Genomic DNA, 16,351 nt, shown 5'->3' with positions numbered 1-16,351 from the left:
CCGCCGCAAGCTTCCGTTTCCGCGAGATCTCATCTGGAGACCCTTCCCGGTGCCCTGCCGGAGGGGACTTTGGGGTTGGAGGGCTTCTACACCAACATCATCGCCCCTCCAATGACTCGTGAGTAGTTCACTTCAGACCTACGGGTCCGTAGTTAGTAGCTAGATGGCTTCTTCTCTCTCTTGGATCTTCAATACAAAGTTCTCCATGATCTTCATGGAGATCTATCCGATGTAATCCTTTTTGGCAGTGTGTTTGTCGAGATCCGATGAATTGTGGATTTGTGATCAGATTATCTATGATATATATTTGAGTCTTTGCTGAATTCTTATATGCATGATTTGATATCCTCGTAAGTCTCTCCGAGTCTTGGGTTTTGTTTGGCCAACTAGATCTATGATTCTTGCAATGGGAGAAGTGCTTGGTTTTGGGTTCATACCGTGTGGTGACCTTTCCCAGTGACAGAAGGGGCAGCAAGGCACGCATCGTGTTGTTGCCATCAAGGGTAACAAGATGGGATTTTATCGTAGATATGAGATTGTCCATCTACATCATGTCATCTTGCTTAAGGCGTTACTCTGTTCTCATGAACTTAATACACTAGATGCATGCTGGATAGCGGTCGACGTGTGGAGTAATAGTAGTAGATGCAGAAAGTATCGGTCTACTTGTTTTGGACGTGATGCATATAGATATAATCATTGCCTTAGATAACGTCACGACTTTGCGCGGTTCTATCAATTGCTCGACAGTAATTTGTTCACCCACCGTCTACTTGCTTTCATGAGAGAAGCCACTAGTGAACACTACGGCCCCCGGGTCTATTCACACCTATCGTTTCCACTTTTGCTTTTACTTTGCTTTGTTTCTTTTTTGCTTTCAGTTCTCACTTGGCAAACAATCTATAAGGGATTGACATCCCCTTCATAACGTTGGGTGCAAGCTCTTTGTGTTTGTGCATGTACTTGTGATAATCCTTCACTGGATCGATACCTTGGTTCTCAAAACTAAGGGAAATACTTACCGCCACTGTGCTACATCATCCTTTCCGCTTCGAAGGAACACCAACGCAAGGCTCCAAGGCCACGGGGGAATCCTTTGCATATTTTCCAAGGAAGTCCTTCAAGGCGTAGCCGTAGCAGAAGGATTCCCGCTGCCGTTGTTGAGGAGTATCAAGACAAGAATAGTCTCCCGTCAGCACGCTTGTTTCTGGGGCCGTTGGAAGGTCTTTTGTTGCAGTAGCAGAAGTATTTCTGGCGCCGTTGCCGGGGAAGGAGAGATCTATCCAAGTAGGTCTCACAAACTCATCTCTTGCATTTACCTTTTTTGCCAGTTGCCTCTCGTTTTCCTCTCCCCCACTTCACATTTGCCGTTTTCATTTGCCTTTCTCCTTTGCCATTTTCATTAGCCTTTCTACTTTGCCATTTTCTTTTGCCCGTTTCACTCTCTCTCTCTTCCTGCTCGTTTGTGTGTGAGATAGTCCATCAATGGCTAGACCCACCACTCCAAACGATACCCCTGAGAATGAAGTTCTCAATTTTAGGGAGAATGAGGAAGAAAATTTAAAGGACGCTTGGTATAGGATTTGCAATGCTCAAAGTAGATCTACTCGTAAGCAATCCACTACCGTTCTTCTTCGCAGTTTTTATGTTGGAATTTCTCCTTGGAATAGGTATATCCTTGATACCATCGTAGGCGGGAATTTTTTGGACAGCCATACTGTTGACTCCTATGGAGCTATCATGAATTTGGTAGGCTTACCCCCGCTCATGGTTAATGGAACTACCTTGACCTTGGAACACGTGATGCAAAGGCTTGACGCTATTGAAAACAAAATTGCCATAATTAAACTTATTGAGGGTTAAGATAGAAATATCCACAATAAAATTACTCAGTACGGATCCAAAGTGGGAATGGTGTTGAAATATTTAAGGGAGAAGGAACCTATAGTTAATGATTCCTCTAGAATTGGCAAACTAGAAGATGTCATAACCAACTTGGGTTCCGCTTTTGCCGCTGTGCAAAATACTCCAAATCTCACTCTCAAAAAGACTGTCAAGTCTGTTTTTGTTCCTAAAGCTAGTGGTGAGTCATCCAATAAAGATGAAGATCTTAAGATGATAAATGATCACGCTACTTATGGTTTGAGCACCAAAGATGACTATACGTGATTTCATCACCTTTTGCCTAGCTAAGGGCGTTAAACAATATCGCTTGTTGGGAGGCAACCCAACGAATCTATCCTTTTTCTTTATGTTTTTTGTTTTCCACACTTTCATAATTCTGTTATGATTGTGTTTTTTGTGTTTCTTTTTGCGTTTGTGCCAAGCAAAACCGTTATGATTAGTCTTGGGGATGATCGTTTGGTCATGCTGGAAAAGACAGAAACTTTCTGCTCATGAAAAGAATTCTCTTTTTTTTTCTGTACGAGCTTTTGAGTTGATTCTTTTTGGTTCTGATTTCTACGCAAATTCTTCAGACTGTCGTAATTGTTCAGAATTTTTGAAGTATCATAAGTATACGAAGTATACAGATTGCTATAGACTGGTCTGCTGTTAACAGATTCTGTTTTTGTTGAGTTGGTTGTTTATTTTGATGAAACTATGGATAGTATCGGGGGGTATTAGCCATGGAAGAGTGAAAATACAGTAACCCAACATCAACGGAAGTAGAATTTAAGTTTGCTATAGTACCTAAGGAAGTGGTGGTTTGCTTTCTTATACTAATGTTATCACGAGTTTCTGTTTAAGTTTCGTGTTGAGAAGTTTTCAAGTTTTGGGTGAAGTTCTTATGGACAAAAGGATAAAGAGTGGCAAGAGATCAAGATTGGGGATGCCCAAGGCACCCCAAGATGATTTAAGGATGCCGTAAAATCCTAAGCTTGGGGATGCCCCGTGAAGGCATCCCCTCTTTCGTCTTCAATCCATCGGTAACGTTACTTGGGGCTATATTTTTATTCACCATATGTTATGTGTTTTTCTTGGAGCATCTTGTATCGTAGGAGTCTTTTATTTTTGTTGTGTCACAATCATCCTTTCTGCACACCTAGAGAGAGAGACATGCACTCACCGTGATTTTGTCGAGCTTCACTTATATCCTTTGGTAGACAATTCATCTCACATGTGCTTCACTTATATCTTTTGAGCTAGTTGATTTTGCTCTATGTGCTTCACTTATATCTTTTAGAGCACGGCGGTGCGTGGCTTGGTAGTTGATCTATGCTTTGAAAGTAGTCTAAAAAAGGGGTAGTTATCCAAAGGGATATGGAAACTTTCACCTTCATGTGCATTGAATAGTTAGAGAAGTTTGATTCATCTCATTTAGTTTTGAGTTGTGGTTGTGGTAATATTGAAGTCATGCTAGTAAGGTGTTGTGGATCTAGAAATACTTGTGTTGAAGTTAGTGATTCCCGTAGCATGCACGTATGGTGAACCGCTATGTGATGAAGTCTGAGCATGATTAGTCTATTGATTGCCATCCTTTGTGTGGCGGTCGGGATCGTGCGATGGTTTATACCTACCAACCCTTCCCCTAGGAGTATGCGTTGAATGCTTTGTTTCGATTACTACTAAAACTTTTGCAACAAGTATATGAGTTCTTCATGACTAATGTTGAGTCCATGGTTTAGATGCACTTTCACCTTCCACCATCACTATCTTCTTAGTGCCATGTAACTTTCGCCGGTGCACAAAACCCACCATTAGCCTCCCTCAAAACAGCCACCATACCTACCTACTATGGCTTTTTCAAAGTCATTCCGAGATATATTGCCATGCAACTACCACCATGACATGTGCCACCACTTCTACATTGCCATTGCATGATCGTAAGATAGCTAGCATGATGTTTCCATTAATGTCTATGCCATGCTAGATCATTGCCACGATATACTACCGAAGGCATTCCATATAGAGTCATTATTGTCCTAAGTTTTGAGTTGAAAGTGTGATGATCATCATTGATGGAGCATTGTACCATGTGAGGAAATAAAAGAGGCCAGCGAAGCCCATATACAAAAAGAGGCCAAAGATGCCCACCAAAAAAAAGAGGCCAAAGAGCCCACCAAAAAAATGATGAGAGAAAAAGAGAGAAGGGACAATGCTACTATCCTTCCACACTTGTGCTTATTAAGCACCATGACCTTCATGATTGAGAGTGTCTTGTTTAGTCACCACCATATAGCTAGTGGGGAATTTTCATTATATAACCTGGCTTGTATATTCCAATGATAGGCTTCCTCAAATTTGCCTTAGGTCTTCGTGAGCAAGCAAGTTGGATGCACACCCACTAGTTTTCTTTAAGAGCTTTCACATACTCTTAGCTCTAGTGCATCATTTGTATGGCAATCCCTACTCATTCACATTGATATCTATTGATGAGCATCTCCACAGCTCATTGATATGCCTATTTAATGTGACCATCTTCTCCTTGTTTGTCTTGCAACCTCCACCACACTCCACACCACTTATAGTGCTAAAACCATGGCTCACGCTCATGTATTGCGTGAGAGTTGAAAAGGTTTGAGAATGTAAAGGTGTGAAAACAATTACTTGGCCAATACCGGGGTTGTGCATGATTTAAATGCGTTGTGCAATGATGATAGAGCATAGCCAGACTATATGATTTTGTAGGGATGACTTTCTTTTGGCCTTGCTATTTTGAAAGTTCATGATTACCTTGCTAGTTTGCTTGAAGTATTATTGTTTCCACGTAAATAGCAAACTACTGTTTTGAATCTAATGGATCTGAACATTCACGTCACATAAGAGGAGTTACAAAGGACATCTATGCTAGGTAGCATGAAAGCATCAAAAAATCATTCTTTATCACTTCCCTACTCGAGGACGAGCACGAGTTAAGCTTGGGGATGCTTGATACGTCTCAAACGTATCTATAATTTTTCATGGTTTCATGTTTTTATCTTTTTATCTTTGGATGTTTTATGTACCTTTTATATCTTTTTTGGGACTAACTTATTAATTGAGTGCCAAGTGCCAGTTCCTGTTTTGTGTGTGTTTTTGACTCTTTTCAGATTTGATTTTGGAACGGAGTCCAAACGGAATAAAATCCCCGAAATAAATTTTTCGAGAACGGAAGAAGATCAGGGGACTTGAGGGCCAAGGCAGGAGAGCCACAGGGGGCCCACCAGGCCTGTAGCCGCCACCAGGGGGCGGCGGCTACCAGGCTTGTGGCCTCCCTGGCGCCCCCTGACCTAGCTCCTTCGCTTATATATTCCCTAAAATACAGAAAAAATAGGGGAATCCATGAAAACACTTTTCCACCGCCGCAAGCTTCCGTTTCCGCGAGATCTCATCTGGAGACCCTTCCCGGTGCCCTGTCGGAGGGGACTTTGGGGTTGGAGGGCTTCTACACCAACATCATCGCCCCTCCAATGACTCGTGAGTAGTTCACTTCAGACCTAGGGGTCCGTAGTTAGTAGCTAGATGGCTTCTTCTCTCTCTTGGATCTTCAATACAAAGTTCTCCATGATCTTCATGGAGATCTATCCGATGTAATCCTTTTTGGCGGTGTGTTTGTCGAGATCCGATGAATTGTGGATTTGTGATCAGATTATCTATGATATATATTTGAGTCTTTGCTGAATTCTTATATGCATGATTTGATATCCTTGTAAGTCTCTCGGAGTCTTGGGTTTTGTTTGGCCAACTAGATATATGATTCTTGCAATGGAAGAAGTGCTTGGTTTTGGGTTTATACCGTGTGGTGACCTTTCTCAATGACAGAAGGGGCAGCAAGGCACACATCATGTTGTTGCCATCAAGGGTAACAAGATGGGGCTTTTATCGTAGACTAGCAAATATGCCCGTGCGTTGCAACGGGAAAAACTATTAGATTATGCAGGTGCGGTAGATATAAAAAAGTATGATTTCATAAACAAAAAATATGATGCTCATCGCGACTTGATTTCTTAAGGCGTCACAACATAATATTTCATGGTTGAGCAAACTGCATTTACGGACTCTGTCTGAGCTATACTGATGAATGATATACTGATGAATGATGTGTCTCGACTTAACTTAGTGTAGCGGTGCTTACCATAACCAGTATTCTCGTACGAGAATAAACATAATTGTGTACAAAACTAACCCATAAAAAGTTGTGTCAATTTGGTTGGGCTCAACGTTGTACAAAACACAAAAACCTTTTTTTGCCTAACGCGAGGGACTAAAAAAATCATAAAACGACCTCGAGAGATTTCGTAATAAAACCTTTATGTAAGCGACATTTAGTTTTGTTCATTATTTACGGATGTGTGTTTAATTTTTGCAAACATTTTCTAAAAATAGATGGAGATGTTTTTCAAATTCCTGAATATGCTTTGAATACCGGATCATTTTTAAAATTTCTGAACATTTCTTACTTGTTGAAAAATTATTTGAAATTGTGAATTTTTTTATAATGTGTGAGCAATTTCTGAACTCATGAACTTTTTATGATTTTCTGAATATTTTTCTGAATTCACAAATGGTTTATCATTTTCCTACATTTTTTCAAACTCACAACTTTTTGTTATGCAAGGATCTAAATAAAATCATGAAATGACCTTTACAGATCTCTTAATAAAACCTTTACGTAAGCGACAGTTCGTTTTGTTCATTATTTATGAATGTGTATTAATTTTTATGAAGATTTTCTAAAAGATGATGGACAATCTATTCAAATTCATGCATATGTTTTGATTACTGGATAATTTTATACAAAAATCATGATCATTTATTATTTCATTACAATTTATGTGAAATCGTGATTTGTTTTATAATATATGTAAGCAATTTTCGAACTCATGAATATTTTATGACTTTTTGAATATATTTGTCGAATACACAAACAATTTTTGCCTTTCCCTACATTTTTTATACTCATAAATTTTTGATACTTTGTTCTTTTGAAATCTGGGATTAATTTAGGGAAGAAAAAAAATGAAAAAAATGAAAAAAAACAAAAGAGGGACGCCCCTACCTGCACATGGGTCGGCCCATGCTTGAGAGAGGTAAAGAAAAAGGAGAGAAAACATGTGAGAACCAGGGATCGAACCATGGTCTCGAGTTTGGAGACTTAACCGTTTGCCATCGCGCTACCCATCAATTGATGTTTTCCTAATGTATCGGATGGTGTAATAACAAAGAACGGCGCCGACTTCTGAAATCCAAAAGACAAACCATTTTTTTAACTTACGAGTGGCATTGGTGGGTAATTTTAGCCAACTATGGGGGCAATTTAAATGACGGACGACCAGAAACCGTATTTGCTTTATTATTAGGGAGAGATATGAGATTGTCCATCTACATCATGTCATCTTGCTTAAGGCGTTACTCTATTCTCATGAACTTAATACACTAGATGCATGCTGGATAGCGGTCGACGTGTGGAGTAATAGTAGTAGATGCAGAAATTATCGGTCTACTTGTTTTGGACGTGATGCCTATAGATATAATCATTGCCTTAGATAACGTCACGACTTTGCGCGGTTCTATCAATTGCTCGACAGTAATTCGTTCACCCACCGTCTACTTGCTTTCATGAGAGAAGCCACTAGTGAACACTACGGCCCCCGGGTCTATTCACACCTATCGTTTCCACTTTCACTTTTACTTTGCTTTGTTTCTTTTTTGCTTTCAGTTCTCACTTGGCAAACAATCTATAAGGGATTGATAACCCCTTCATAGCGTTGGGTGCAAGATCTTTGTGTTTGTGCAGGTACTTGTGATAATCCTTCACTGGATCGATACCTTGGTTCTCAAAACTGAGGGAAATACTTATCGCCGCTGTGCTACATCACCCTTTCCGCTTCGAGGGAACACCAACGCAAGGCTCCAAGGCCACGGGGGAATCCTTTGCATATTTGCCAAGGAAGTCCCTAAAGGCGTAACCGTAGCAGAAGGATTCCTCGTGCCGTTGCTGAGGAGTATCAAGACTAGAATAGTCTCCCGTCAGCACGCTTGTTTCTGGCACCGTTGGAAGGTCTTTTGTTGCAGTAGCAGGCACGAACGCAGCCTTGGGTATGTCCTCAGGTCGGATCTTCAGTTGGTAATATCCAGATCGGAGATCGATATTGGAGAATACCTTGGCTCCATTTAACTGGTCAAACAAGTCTTCAATCTTGGGGAGTGGGTACTTGTTCTTGATCTTGACTTCATTGAGGGAACGGTAACCGATGCAGAGTCTGATGGTTCCATCCTTCTTGGACACGAACAAAACACGTGATCCCCAAGGCGACGCACTTGGACGAATGAACCATTTCCTGAGTTGCTCATCCAGCTGCTTCTTCAGCTCCGCTAGCTCTTCGGATCCCATCCTGTAAGGATTCTTATAGATAGGCCTTGATCTGGGCATGAGTTCAATGGTGAACTCGATGTATCGATCGGGAGGCATCCCTGGTAGCTCATCAGGAAAGACGTTCAGGTACTCACAGACTATTGGCACTCGATCGAGCTCTTCTCCTGACAGGCTGTTAACCTGCGGTACTCGAGTGGTTACTGGCTTAGAGACATACTTGACTTTGATCCCTTGGTCGCTTGTCATGGTAATAGCCCTATTGGCACAGCCCAAGATGCTCTGATGTTTGGCCAACCAATCCATGCCGAGAATTACTTCTAGGCCTTGCGACTTAATGATAATGAGGTCTGCTGAGAAGCTTATCCCATTGATAACAATCACGACTTTCCTACACCCTAGGTTGGTCCGTAATACTGCTCTCGAGGTTTGTATTGCCATTTGTCCGTTAAGCAGAGTAGGCTTTAAATCACATTTTCCACAAATCTTTGTGTAACAAAAGAATGTGAAGCACCACAATCAAACAATATTGTTGCCGGGGTGGAGTTGACGAGGAACGTACCCAGAATGCAGTCCGGGTCTTCATGTTCCTCTTCTGTGGAGATATGATTGATCCACCCCCTGCTGTGATACTGTTGGTTGTGGGGAGCTTGGTTCCTGCCTGGTGCTCCTTGGCCTTGGTTTGACGCATTGGGGCGCGGTGCGTCGGGCTTCTTGTTGGGACACTGCCTGGAATAGTGCCCAGTCTATCCACATCCAAAACAGGTAACTTGTGCTGGAAGGTTGGTATTGATTCCACTGTTGTTCGGTGGGTTGATTGCTGGTTTGGTGTTGACTTGCTGCTGAGGCTGCTAGTTCTGGCGAAATGTTGGATACTTGTACTACTGTTGTTGATAACTAGGTCTTGCTGGAGCTGACTGCCAGGGGCGTGGCTTAGGGTTACTAGGTCCTCCACTACCCATTAGTTTGCGCTTACGGGTGTCATCCATTGCATGACGCTTATCTTCCAACATAAGGGTCTTATTAACTAGATCGCTGAAGGTCCGACATTCACATACAACCAGCTGATACTGGAGTGACTGTTGCAGTCTTTCCATAAAGCGTTCCGCTTTGGCAGCCTCGGTGTTGACATCTTCTGGTGCATATCTTGACAGGAGGTTGAACTTCTGCAAATACTCCTTGACGGATCCATTGCCTTGCCTTAAGGCTCAGAATTCCCGCTTCTTAATGGTCATCATTCCGGGAGGAATGTGAGCAGCACGGAATCCCACTTTGAACATAGCCTAGGTGATGACTTGCCCTGCTCGCATGATCTGAAATCCATCCCACCAAGATCTGGTTGTGCCTCCGAGACAGTGAGAAGCATAGAGGACTTTCTCACGATCATCAATGCATCTGACCAGCACGAGGAGGTCTTCGATAGTATGGATCCAGTTATCGGCATCCAATGGTTCAGTCGTCTCCGTGAATATGGATGGCGTAGTTTCCATGAACTCAGAGAGAGTAGAGCGACCATTGCCATTCCTGTTCTGCGGCGGGTTGTTCACCAAGACTTGAGCCAGCTGCTGAATAGCGACATTATTGGCTTGACGTTCCTCTCGGAGAGCTTGAAGGAACTGAGCCATAGTCAATCTTTCAGGAGGAGGTGGTGGCGGTGGAACATCGTCTTGCTGCTCGTGGTGATCTCCAGCTTGAGCTTCCCCTCTGGTTCCCTGCTGCTGACCTGAAGAGGCAGAGCTGGGGTTGCCGAAGGTGCTGGTGCGAGTTGCAATCACCATCCTGTCAGGGGAGTAGACAGGTCAATTTGCCGAACTGGTCGAAATCATAAGGGATGATGTTCTAGTAAAAAGGGGGTCTGGTGCTGTGCTAGTGTGAATTTTTTAAGCCAAAGGTTTTTGGGAAAAGCTAATGCATTAGATTAAAACAAGTGATGTAGTCGCTCACAAGCTACCTGCTAAGGCAGAATGCGACTTGCATCCAAACATGCTTACACAACACTCATGGTTCACATGAACCGATACATGAACTCCTACACTGAGGGAGGAAACTCCTAATTGCCTACGTCTTAATCCTAAGCGGCAAACTGCTCGGTCTCATAGGCAGGTTCTACGGGATCGTCGTGTTCATCTTCATCTTCATCGGTACTTCCCTCCTTCAGAGGGGTGGGAGAAGGAAGCGGTCCGTCACGGCGTCTCTTGGTTTGTGAGGCAGTGAAGATTTTAGTGTACTCTTCCACGGTCAGGCGGCGACTCTGAATAGGAGTGGCCTGAAGCGGTGGTACTCCTCGGAAAGAAACGACTGATCGTCCTTCGGGTGCTCCTTCCTTCTTCACCTTGCGGTTCTCATATTTTCCATGCGGAGTAGATCCTTGACTTGATGCAGTTCTTGGAGAATCTTCGTTGACTCCTTGATCAAAAGGTGCGTCAAAGTGTCGGAGGAGAAGCTGAAGTAGGTCTGAAACCTTAGTAGCATCCCGTCCTCGGAATATGGGTTGAGCGTCCAACTCCCGTCTATCCCATCCTTAACAAAAGGTAGGTGACGAATAGCTGGCTCGTTAGCCATCTCGGGAAGGATATCGTGGAGACATGCGAGCGCCTCTCGTGCGGCTGTCTCCACTGCCAGCATCAGATCCTCCATCTGTGGTCCTTCAAAGAACCATCTAGTCGGGGAGTCATTAGCCTTCACTATCACATCCACGTGATATTCCTTGGTGTCGGCGTTGACCCAGTGCTCGTGGTAGAGGAAGATGGGTGTGCGGCGTACTTGGCACTTCTCGAGGCTATCATCCAAAAGTAGGGGAAAGCCCATCTCCAGAAGCATCTTAGGTACGGCGGCCATCTACAAGATGTAGGGGAGAAGGTTAGAAAGTTTTTAGTGGGTGTAGAATCTCAGGTTAAGGTCTAAGTGCACTAGTCATCTTGGCTATCCTCCATGCTACCTAAGGCTTTCTATAGTCAGGATGGCTCTGATACCAACTCTGTGGGGACCCCGACTTATGAGTCGAGATCGCCGAAGGAACGTGCTCAGTGACCCCACAGATCAATGCTCACCGAACACACAAATATTCAATATTAAGAGTCTTACATCCAAATAACGAATTATTACATCACGTGACCGAATGGTCAAGATCACAAGGTAGGGCCTATAAGGCCAAATCACACTGATACAACTAGTAGCGGAATTCTTAGGGCTAAGCGGGTGCCCATGCCATCAGCCTTCACGAACAGGCATTCTGACTGGGAAGCGTCCTAGTTCGCAGGGGCGTCTCCGAAGACGTACTTGTCTCCAAACTCCGGTCCTTCCATGTCTGGTCAATAATATAACCAGTGGCAAGCCAATGAGTACTTTTGAATGTACCCGGAAACAGCCCATGATATGAATAATGCAAGTTAAGGATAACAATAACATGCTTCTTTGGTGGATATCTTCTTGGTGGTAATAAACATGATCATAGGTATGCATCATAAGTAAAACTACTTTTGAAGAACAGGTTACAGATATCAATATATCTGTTATGGGTTGAACCATCCGGGTCCGCCCTTTATGCCGAGTCACCAAACTTGGTCATATCAATACTTTCATATTGACACCATTTAACACATACGCACACACACTTGGTTTATGCGGAAACGACTGGACGTAGTTTAAGCAGCACCACCCAAGTGTCCTTGACCGTGGACACGGCTATTCGAATAGTTTTACACTATGCAGAAGTAGTACACTCGATCCACGAGATCCGGGAAACTTCCGTGTCATCCATGACTCGCGGTATATAACATACCCGAGGTAAGTACCCGATCAATGCCTTTCCCCTGACGATACTAGACCAAGAGGTCCACTCGATTGGTACCCAACCCACATGTTGTACGTCTTACGAGCACCGACTCTGGACAATATCAACCATGCAGGGACCAACGGTGTGCCTGGAACACGTAAAAACGGCATAGTCGCCCTACCTGGCACGACCCCATCACGAGAGTGACCACACATCAATCCCGCCACTAGTAATGTGGCTCTTTGCTAGTACCAACCAGAGTAATCAACACAACCCCGTCCCATAAAGGGGTAACGTGGTCGTACATGTAAGGTTGAGACGATCGACACATCATAAATCTAATCCCATTTCCGAAACCATACTCACTCAGAATACCCGGTGCACCACTTCTCTGAAAGTGGCCACTGATACTTCTCCATCGTATCTACTTTTCCAAACTCTTTTGCCCTTGTTTTGGACTCTAATTTGCATGATTTGAATGGAACTAACTCGGACTGACGCTGTTTTCAGCAGAACTACCATGGTGTTGTTTTTGTGCAGAAATGAAAGTTCTCGGAACGTCCTGAAAATTTACGGAGAATATTTCTGGAAAATATGAAAAATACCTGCGCAAAGATCCACCGGAGAGGATGGGCCAGTGGGCCAGAAGCCCTGTTGCCGCGCCCCCTGGCCACGGCAACCAAGCTTGTGGGGCCCACGTGGGTCTGCCGCCCCCAACTCTAGCTCTATAAATTCACTTTCGTCCAGAAAAAAATCAGAAGAGAAGATTTCATCGCGTTTGAGATACGGAGGCGCCGCAGCATCCTGTTCTTCATCTGGAGGGCAGATCTGGAGTCCGTTTTGGGCTCCGGAGAGGGGAAATCGTCGCCATCGTCATCATCAACCTTCTTCCCTCTACAATTCCACGAAGCTCTTCATCGTTCGTGAGTAATCTATTCATAGGCTCGCTGGGCGGTGATGAGTAGGATGAGATCTATCATGTAATCGAGTTAGTTTTGACGGGGATTGATCCCTAGTATCCACCATGTTCTGAGATTGATGTTGCTACTACTTTGCCATGTTTAATGCTTGTCACTAGGGCCCGAGTGCCATGATTTCAGATCTGAAATTATTATGTTGTCACCAATATATGTGTGTGTTAGATCCGATCTTGCAAGTTGTAGTTACCTACTATGTGTTATGACCCGGCAACCCCAGAGTGACAATAACCGGAACCACTCCCGGTGATGATCATAGTTTGAGGAGTTCATGTGTTCACAAAGTGCTAATGCGTTGTTCCGGTTCTTTATTAAAAGGAGAACCTTAATATCCCGTAGTATCCTTTTGGACCCCGCTGCCACGGGAGGGATGGACAATAGATGTCATGCAAGTTCTTTTCCCTAAGCAAGTATGACTACACACGGAATGCATGCCTACATCACATTGACAAACGGGAGCTAGCCACATATCTCTCCGTGTTATAACTGTTGCATGATGAATGTCATCCAAACGAATCACCGACCCATTGCCTACGAGTTTGTCCCACTGCTGCTGTTACTGCTATTGCTACTTGCTACTGTTGTTACTACTGTTGCTACTTGTTTTAGTTGTTACTACTGTTTCCACTTGTTACTGCTGTTACTACTGTTGCTACTTGCTACTGCTGTCACTACTGCTGTTCCTTGCCACTGTTATTACTCGTTACACTGCTGCTACCTTCTACAATACTTTTCTGGCGCCATTGATACAACAGTTAGGAATAGTCTGCCGTCAACAGATCGTTTCTGGCACCGTTGTTTTCATACTACTTTGCTACTCATACTTTGCTCGCAGATACTAATCTTTCAGATGTGGTTGAATCTGACACATTCAGCCGCTAATACTTGAGAGTATCCTTTCACTTCCCGCCTCGCGAACCAACAAATTTGGGTCGAATACTCTACCCTCGAAAACTGCCGCGAGCCCACACGCTGGTGGGCCATTGCAAGATAATTACTAATTGTTGAGCAACTGGGAGCAGTTCTGGCTCTGTTGCCGCGGAGGCATCAAGTCATGAACACATCAACAACATTCTTCTAGTGTCGTTGTCGTGGACTGCTAGCAAGCAGCTCTTTTCTGGCGCCGCTGCCGGGGAAGGATTGCTATATTCTCTGAGTCACTTGGGATTTATATCTGCTGATCACTATGAAGAATCTGAAGGATCCGAAAACCAAAGTCTTGCCCTCAACTACGAGGGGAGGTAAGGAACTGCCATCTAGCTGTGCACTTGATTCCCCTTCAGTTATGCGTAAGTTTGCGACATCACCTCCTGCTAGAAATCTTGATATGTCGCCTGTGTTTGATGATGCTTATGATGCTACTATGCTTGAGGATGCTTATGATGCTATGCCTGATACTGCTAGAGATGCTATTCCTGATACTGCTAGAGATGCTATGCGTGATACTGCTAGAGATGCTATGCCTGATACTGCTAGAGATGTTATGCTTGATACTGCTTTGCCTGATGATGCTAGAGATGCTATTTTGCCTGATGATGCTATGCTTGATACTGCTAGAGATACTACTTTGCCTGATGTGCCACTAGGGGTATTCCTTGATGCTCATATTGCTAGAGTTACTACCAATGCTCGTGATGCTTCTGAAACTGTCGATACTATTGAGATAGAACCTGCTTTTGCTCCTGCTAGATCTAGCTCTCCTAGATATGAATTGCCTGATATACCTGAGGGTTACGTTATGGAGGGAGAGATAGCTGAGGATTTTCTTGCGTGTAAGGATGCATATGACGTTGAGAAATTACTTCTCAAGTGGAAGGAAAAATCTCTGAAAGCTAGGATGAAATACGACCCGAAGTTTGCCACTTCACCTATCTTTATCACCGATAAGGATTATGAACTCTCTGTCGACCCTGAGATAATCTCTCTAGTCGAATCTGATCCTTTTCACGGTTATGAGTCTGAGACGGTCGTAGCCCATCTTACCAAACTACACGATATAGCCAGCCTTTTAACTAGTGAGGAGAAGATCCGCCACTACTATATCCTTAAGTTGTTTCCTTTCTCTCTAAAGGATGACGCTAAAGCCTGGTTCACTTCTCTTGCTCCTAGATGTGTGAGTAGTCCCCAAGATATGGTCTATTACTTCTGTGAGAAATATTTCCCTGCCCATAAGAAGCAAGCTGCCTTGAAGGAAATATATAACTTTGCTCAATTCAAAGAAGAGAGTCTCCCACAAGCTTGGGGGAGGCTCATCCAACTACAGAATGCTTTTCCTGATCACCCTCTTAAGAAGAATGAGATACTTGATATCTTCTATAACGGACTTACAAATGCTTCTAGAGACCACCTAGATAGTTGTGCCGGTTGTGTTTTTAGGGAACAAACTGTAGAACAAGTTGAGACTCTACTGAATAACATCTTGCTCAATGATAATGCTTGGACTATTCCCGAACCACCTCCTAAGCCAACTCCGAAGAAAAGAGGTATTCTATTCCTCAGTCCCGAAGATATGTAAGAAGCCAAGAAATCTATGCAAGAGAAAGGCATTAGATCTCAAGATGCCAAAAATCTACCACCTATCGATGAGATCCATGGTCTCGTTAACCCGATACAGCTAGTGGAAGTAAATTCTCTGCGTAGGTTTGATGAGAGTGATATTCCTTTTGATAAACCTGCTAGCCTATGCTTTGATGAATTTGACAACTTTGTTGCCAAACAGCAGAGTTTCAATGATTATGTTAGCAGACAATTGGAACAAAGTACTCGTATGCTTAGTCATTTAAGTGCTTGTGTAGACAGAAATGTCAATGATCTGAAGCTTCTGAGTAAACATGCCTCTATGATTACTACTCAGGTAGAACAAGTACTTAAAGCTCAGAATGACTTTCTCAATGAATTAAATGACAACTCTGTCAGAGTCATTACTAGAGGAGGCAAAATGACTCAGGAACCTTTGTATCCTGAAGGTCATCCTAAGAGAATTGATCAAGATTCTCAAGGAATTAATGCTGATACACCCAGTCATCCTAAGGAGAAGAAGAAGGATGATCGAAACCTGCATGTTAGTTCACCAAATACTGTCACACGTGAAGAACCAAATAATATTTCTGCGTCTGATGCAGAAACACAATCTCGTGATGAACATGAACCTGGTGACAATATGGACATCGATGTTCATAATGATGCTCAACCTAGCAATGATGAGGATGTGGAGATTGAACCTACGGTTAATCCTGATAACCCACAACCTAAGAGATACGACAAGAATGACTTCACTGCTAGGAAGCATGGTAAAGAAAGGGAGCC

Source organism: Hordeum vulgare, chromosome 3H (assembly GCF_904849725.1).
Source record: "Hordeum vulgare subsp. vulgare chromosome 3H, MorexV3_pseudomolecules_assembly, whole genome shotgun sequence".
Lineage (NCBI taxonomy): Eukaryota > Viridiplantae > Streptophyta > Magnoliopsida > Poales > Poaceae > Hordeum > Hordeum vulgare.
Note: the sequence above shows the minus strand (reverse complement) of the source record.